General features: G+C 43.7%; 1 protein-coding gene across 1 annotated transcript in view; it reads left to right on the plus strand.

Moving 5' to 3' along the window:
• The window catches only part of TBC1D30 (TBC1 domain family member 30), a 71,225-nt gene that overhangs the window by 4,512 nt on the left and 59,997 nt on the right, over nucleotides 1–6,716 (plus strand). The window contains exon 2 of the mRNA XM_023518414.1: nucleotides 129–293. The gene's annotated coding sequence lies outside the window, so the exon portion shown is untranslated. The remainder of the gene's footprint in view (nucleotides 1–128; nucleotides 294–6,716) is intronic.

A 6,716-nucleotide genomic window follows, 5' to 3' on the forward strand; every position in this document is an offset into this window, starting at 1 on the left:
CCCAGGGGGACAGCTTGAGGCTCTGTCTCAAAAAAAAAAAAAAAAAGAAAGTTATCTTTTGAGTAGTAGTATCACACTGGAATTTGCATTCCTCTCAAGGTCCTTACCCTCTTTTTCTTTTCCCATAGACACGAATGAACTGAAGACGATCCTCCGAGAGCTGCAGTACAGGGTGGGCATTCAGTCGGCAAAGCTGCTCCGGCAGCTGAAGCAGAAAGACCGACTCCTGCATAAACGGCAGAGGGACTGTGACGTGGTGACGGCCTGCCTGCAGGCTGCCTCGCAGAAGAGGCGTGAGTACCAGGGTGGGCCTGGTCTTCACCACTGAGCCCAGTCAATAGTCACTGTGTTTTGAACATATTGGAGAGTTGTAAGTGTGAGCTTACCCCTCAGAGAAGGAGGAGCAGCTGAGGCAGTGTCCTGTTAAAATGTGGGGTGGTGCCTGTGGCTCAAAGGATAGGGCGCTGGCCCCTTATATCAGAGGTGGCAGGTTCAAACCCAGCCCTGGCCAAAAAAAAATATATATATATGTGCATGGCAGGCCTAATGTTACACTTTAGTTTTATTCTAGATTGCAGATAATTGCTTTGACGATGATTATTTTCAGCTGATGCTAAATAATGACTGTAACCTTTATTTTGAAAATAGCATCAAACAGACATACTTACCAGGGTGACTTTTTCTCCTATTCTGTGTTACTCCAATGAGTGAGTGAAACAGTAGACTTAAAGAAGGAGATGCTTGTAACAGGATCTCACGTCTTGCTCTGCAACCTGAGAATGACAGATTTTTAACAAAACACGTCTCTTGAGTGATCCACTCCTAACTGATTCGTGGTTTGTTAAGTTAAAAATAAATTGTTAAATTATCGATCTGTGTTAAATGCTAGACATAACAGCCTGTGAGTTAATTATGTAGTTCTCCATGTGATAATCTTACCTTTGATTCTGCTAACATCTCCTTTTTTTGCGTTCTTCACTGACATGCAGCGTGGCAGAGCAGTGTGCTCAGGTACGGTGACTGCAGGCGCTGACGACAGGTTTTCATGACGTGCCTGCCGGGCTCGTCAGGTGCACGCGAAAGTCGGCTTTTCTTTCTTATTATGTCACATTTTTATGTGAAGTGACCCTAATGTGCTTTTAAAAGACGTTCCAATGTAAGATGTGTTTGTTTTCATGAAATAATTTTTAGGGCTTAGTTTCAGATAACAAAATTAATGGCTTAAATTTCACCTCTATGTTTGTTTTTAAAAGAAAATCCCATGTTTTCTTGCTTGTCTTTTATTATGTTGCTGTTTGTTATCCCTAAATTATTATTCATGATTAAGGAAGGTTCCATTTAAAGGGTATTAAGCAGGATGCTACTTGATCGCCATGATAATATTACTATGAGCCCCATACCATGTGGGAATGTGAGATTTAAGTAGCCCCCGCTTCCAGCACTTGTCAGAAATCGCTAGAGAGGGAAGAAGGACGAGTATGGGAGTGTTATCTATCTATCTATAAAAAGTTGACATATACTATGAATACATGATAGTTTTCCATGAATTCTGATTGATTAAAAAATGTCAAGTAAAAATATTTTCCATATTTGGCTGCTGTAACTCAAACACCTATAATCCCAGCATTCAGAGAGGCTGAAGTGGGAGGATCACTTGAGCCCAGGAGTTTGAAACCAGCCCAAGCAACAAAAAGACCTTATCTTTACAAAAAAAAAGAAAATTAAATGGGTGTGTTGGCGCATGTCTGTAAGCTTGGCTACTTAGGAGGCTGAGACAGGAGGCTCTCTTGAGCCCAGGAGTTTGAGGCTGCTATGAGCTAGCATGATGCCACAGCACTCTCGCCCAGCTGACAGCTTGAGACCTTGTTTTTTTAAAAAAAAAAGAAAGTTACCTCATCTGTTATGGGATACCTCGATTTTGAATTTGTTCCTCTCAACTGTGTTTATATCTTACCCACTGTACTTGTGTGTACTGTGTCAGAAGCTAACGGCGCAGAAAGGCAAGTGTGTGGGTTTGTGGTGTGTGGGAAAGTTCGAGGGAGGGGGGAGCAGTGTCTCGAGACAGAGATGATGGGGCTGCTCAGGGTCCTGGTCGGTGGGGTGTGGGGTAGTTACTAGGCGCTGGTAGTCATCTGGAATTTAAATATGTTTGATATAAGGATTTGGCATTTGTATCTTTTCAGAAAATCTGCCCACAAGCGCCCAGCTCAGTCTGAGAATTTGTCAGGGCACACCCTTCCTGTGTATTGGAGTTTGACTCTCTAATTCCAGCCAGGATTTTGCATTTCAGAGAATGAGGTTGTCTGGCTCCTTTCCTGGAGAATTCAGTTCTTTTCTTGATATTAAGACTAATATGTGGAACAGAATGTTTTTTTGTTAAGAAATAATTGATTAGAATTATTCTTATCATATGATACTGTATTATGATGTAGACAGTGTAAAAAAGTTGACTGGTTCTTTATCCATTTTAGAACTCCAGAGTTAGATGATTTATAACTATGCCTGATTCCATTAATTGTACATTTTGTCTCTTTCCTCAGAGTCAGCTAATAATATAATAAATACATTTAATTAGAGATCTAAACAATTGAGATTTTGGCTCGGAGCCTATAGCTTAGCAGCTAGGGCAATGGCCACATACAACAGGACTGGCGGGTGCAAACCTAGCCCAGGCCAGCCAAACTACAATGACAACTACAACAAAAAAAATAGCCAGGTATTGTGGCGGGCGCCTGTAGTCCCAGCTACTTGTGAGGATGAGACAAGAGAATTGCTTAAGCCCAAGAGTTTGAGGTTGCTGTGAGCTGTGACGCCACATCATTCTATGAGGGCGACATAGTGAGACTCTGTCTCTAAAAAAGAAAAAAAGAATTGAGATTTCACTGTCATACTGAAGAACCGAGCTTTAAACTTAGAAGTGATTGGAAATGATGCATTCAAACTGAATCCGATGACTTGTTTGCATTTAATATGCAAAAGCCCAGGCAATCCCACCGTTGCTTATATGGAGTTGACGCTATGGTTCTTTGCGTGACTTTTCCCCTCCCTTAACATGCTATAGAATAAAAATATTTTAGTATTCTATTAAAATGGATTTTTCCTGTTAATTGCCAAGGGGAATATAATAATATTTAAATAAGACTCAAGAGTGCGGATTATAAACCAAAATGACTAGATCATTTTTATTTCCAACACAAATGACATCCCTACTCAGCCTGTATGACGTCCTATGCCAAGCTTTATTGTAGTATCTTTTCATTTTAAAACTGGGGTGGGAGAGTTCAAGACCAGCCTGAGCAAGAGCAAGAGACACCATCTCTACTGAAAATAGAAAAAATTAGCTGGCCACTGTGGCGGGCACCTGTAGTCCTAGCCCCACCGGAGGCTCAGGAGTTTGAGGTTGCTGTGAGCTATGAGGATGCCACTGCACTCTAGCCAAGGTGACAGAGTGAGACTCTATCTCAAAAAACAAAAACCAAAACCAAAACCCAACCTCCCCGCCCAGAAAGTGGGTGGGAATAAGAAAAGCAAGGTCAATATGTGGTTTATTAAAAAATTCTCAGATACATGAAAGTCAAGAAACCCAAAATATGTGTGGACCAAAACAAATGAAGCCCTCCAAGCAACACTGATAGGCCGGGCAAGTTGGAATTGGCACAGGTGAATCAGAAAGGGCGCTGCTGACTGTGTTTCTTGGAAGCGAAATAACAGACCGGAACACAGTCTGTCTCAAAACTTTCGTAGTGACCCATGTATTTGCCTCATAGTTTTTCTCTTCTCTTTATACTTCTGTTTTTTCCCAAGTTTCCATCAGTGTGTTACACTTTAACACTTTTTATTAAGATACAATTCACAGTTCATAAAATTGTGCCACTGTGACCACTGTGATTCCAGAACATTTTCATTACCCTGTTAAGCAGTTCAGCTTTGTCCTGTAATGTCATGACACTTCCCTGCTTCTTGGGAGCACTTCCAGCTTCACTGGTGGCACTGTGTTTGGGTCCCATGGTGTCATTTGAGGTTTATGGTATTGCCCTAAACACAACGAAAAATACACGGGAACTGTGAGAGGTCATGTTTTACGGTGGTGCACACTTTACTGGGGAGACAAGCTGCTAACTGCCTGCTGGGTGATGGTCAGCAACACGGCCGGGAGATGGGCGGCATCACGGCTTTCCACATGGGTCTCTCAGCCTGCTGGGAGATGGGCGGCGTCACGGCCTTCCACGTGGGTCTCTCAGCCTGCTGGGAGATGGTCAGCATCACGGCCTTCCACGTGGGTCTCTCCACACCTGAGCTCTCTGAAGTGGCATCTGGAGGTGGCTGCAGAATTCCTGCAGCGGCACCGCGTGTACTGTAATTGATTAGTGCAGATTAATACTGCATCTGTACACTCGCTCCCATTTCCCTCACCTGCGGGTGACACGTGCATGGTCTGCGTTTGTGTTAGTTTTGATAAATTTTAACTTTTTATAATTAGTGTGTATTTTATGGTAGTAGATGATAAAATTTATTAGAATCTACATATATTTTATGTATTCATGACATACCTATTTTTTCTTATTTTTTGATATTTCTTTTTTAAACTTCAGATTAATGTGAAGGAACAGACGATTAGGTTACACTGTGTTTGTTAGGTAAGGTCCCTGTTGTAGTTGTGCCCCTCACCCAGGAGGTGTGCCGCACATGCTTACACTGTGCCCATTGGGGGAGGCTCACTCTTTGGATATGTCTATGCTATGCAGTTCATCTTTGAGTGTTTTCTTATTTTTTTTTTTTTTGAGACAGAGTCTCACTATGTCACCCTTGGTAGAGTGCTAAGGCATCACAGCTCACAACAACCTCAAACTTCTGGGCCCAAATGGTTCTCTTGCCTTAGCCTCCCAAGTAGCTGGAACTACAGGCACCCGTCACAATGCCTGGCTGTTTTTTGGTTGCAGTTGTCATTGTTGTTTAGCAGGCCTGGGCTGGGATCAAACCTGCTAGCTTTCCTGTATGAGGCTGGCACCCTACTCACTGAGCTACGGGAGCTGAGCTATCTTTCAGTTTTTTCAAATTGTTGCAAGTCTCAAAATATCTTCCCAACATACATTTTTGGAAAAAATCTGTTTATAAGTGGATCCTTGTGATCCAAACGTGTGTTCTTCAAGAGTCAACTCTGTATGTGACTGTGTGTGTGTACACACGTGTATAGAGAGAGGTTGGGGTTCGGTTTGCCGATGTCTGTTTGTGAGTGTGCATCTGCGTGCGTGTGTGAGACCAGCCTGTGATTCTCCTCCTTCCAGTGTTCTCATCAGGCTTGGGGAACCTCAGGAAGTCAGTTACAGAATGTAGGCTCTCTTTGTATCCTCTGCAAGAAATTGTGTAACAGGTATTATTTCTTTCATAAATGTTTAGTAAAAGTCACTGCTAAACACATTTGGGCTTGAAGTTTTCTTTGTAGGAAGGTTTTAAATAGTGGACCCAACTTTTAAAATGGTTGTGTACTAGAATTATTTGTATTTTCTATTTCTTCTTTTATCAGCTTTGGTAAATTATATAGAAGTTGCCATTCCACACAACTTTTCACATTGGTAGGCATAAAATTATTAATAATGTTTGGGGATCCCAGCACTCTGGGAGGCTGAGGTGGGTGAACTGCCTAAGCTCACGGGTTTGAGACCAGCCTGAGCAAGAGTGAGACCCCGTCTCTAAAAATAGCCGGGCACTATGGCAGGCGCCTGTAGTACCAGCTACTTGGGAGAATCACTGGAGCCCAAGAGTCTGAAGTTGCTGTGAGTTATGACACCATGGCAATCTATTGAGGGCGACAAAGCGAGACTATGCCTTAAAAAAAAAATATTTGGGGAGGCTTCTTTAGTTTTTCTGGATGTTAAAACAGTTTCTTTGATTTAAATAGGAATCTACTTACTACCTAAAACACCTTTTATTGCAGGATGCTCTCTCAGAAAGAAGAGTATTTAAGACATGAATGTATGTTTTAAAAACAAATGAGCAAAGGGCCGTGCATGCCGGTGTTCACCTGCCGAGCTCCAGCAGCAGGTGTCACTGGCACGTTAGGAGCCCGTGTGCTCCTTCCTGGGTGAGGTCCCCTGTCCCCCAACACCCGGGCTGACTGTTACCTGATGTCTTTATGTTTTCACGCTTCCTGTATAGCCCTGAGCGACATATGGTTCTGCGATGCTGAGTAGCAAGCCCAAGCCTAGTTGTTCAGGGCAGGGGTAATGTTCACAGAGATAAAAGCTCTCAGGAGATAAACCAGATGTCTCTGGGTTCCAGCCTGGTGTAGGTCCCTCTAAGAACCCACAGGGGTCCTTTCAGGGGGAGTCAGAGGGCAAGATTATAAAGGAGTCTGTGACATCTGTCTGGCTATGCTGTGGGTACTGAATAGGTAGGTAGGTTGGAGGAGTGGGCTGCCCTTTAGTTGATTCAGAGCTCACCACGGCCTTGCTCCTGCTCTTAGAAGTAGGTCCAAGCATGTCACTTCTGTGGGCCTGAGGGGAGAGCAGGCATTTCGTCAACGCGTCGCCAGGTAAACAAGTAAGGGCCAGAGTCTGGAGCAGCTCCGCTGGGCTTTCTGTCCTGAGTTGGACAGACTGCTCTCACCACCTGTCCCACCCGTGCTGCAGCACTGGCTGTGCTGTCGGTGTGCTGTCACCTTGGGAGGGGAGGCTCTCTGTCCGTCCCTGCTGTTGGGTCTCTTGTGTCCTTGGGAG

Source organism: Otolemur garnettii, unplaced genomic scaffold, assembly GCF_000181295.1.
Source record: "Otolemur garnettii isolate 467f Iridium unplaced genomic scaffold, OtoGar3 scaffold00138, whole genome shotgun sequence".
NCBI lineage: Eukaryota > Metazoa > Chordata > Mammalia > Primates > Galagidae > Otolemur > Otolemur garnettii.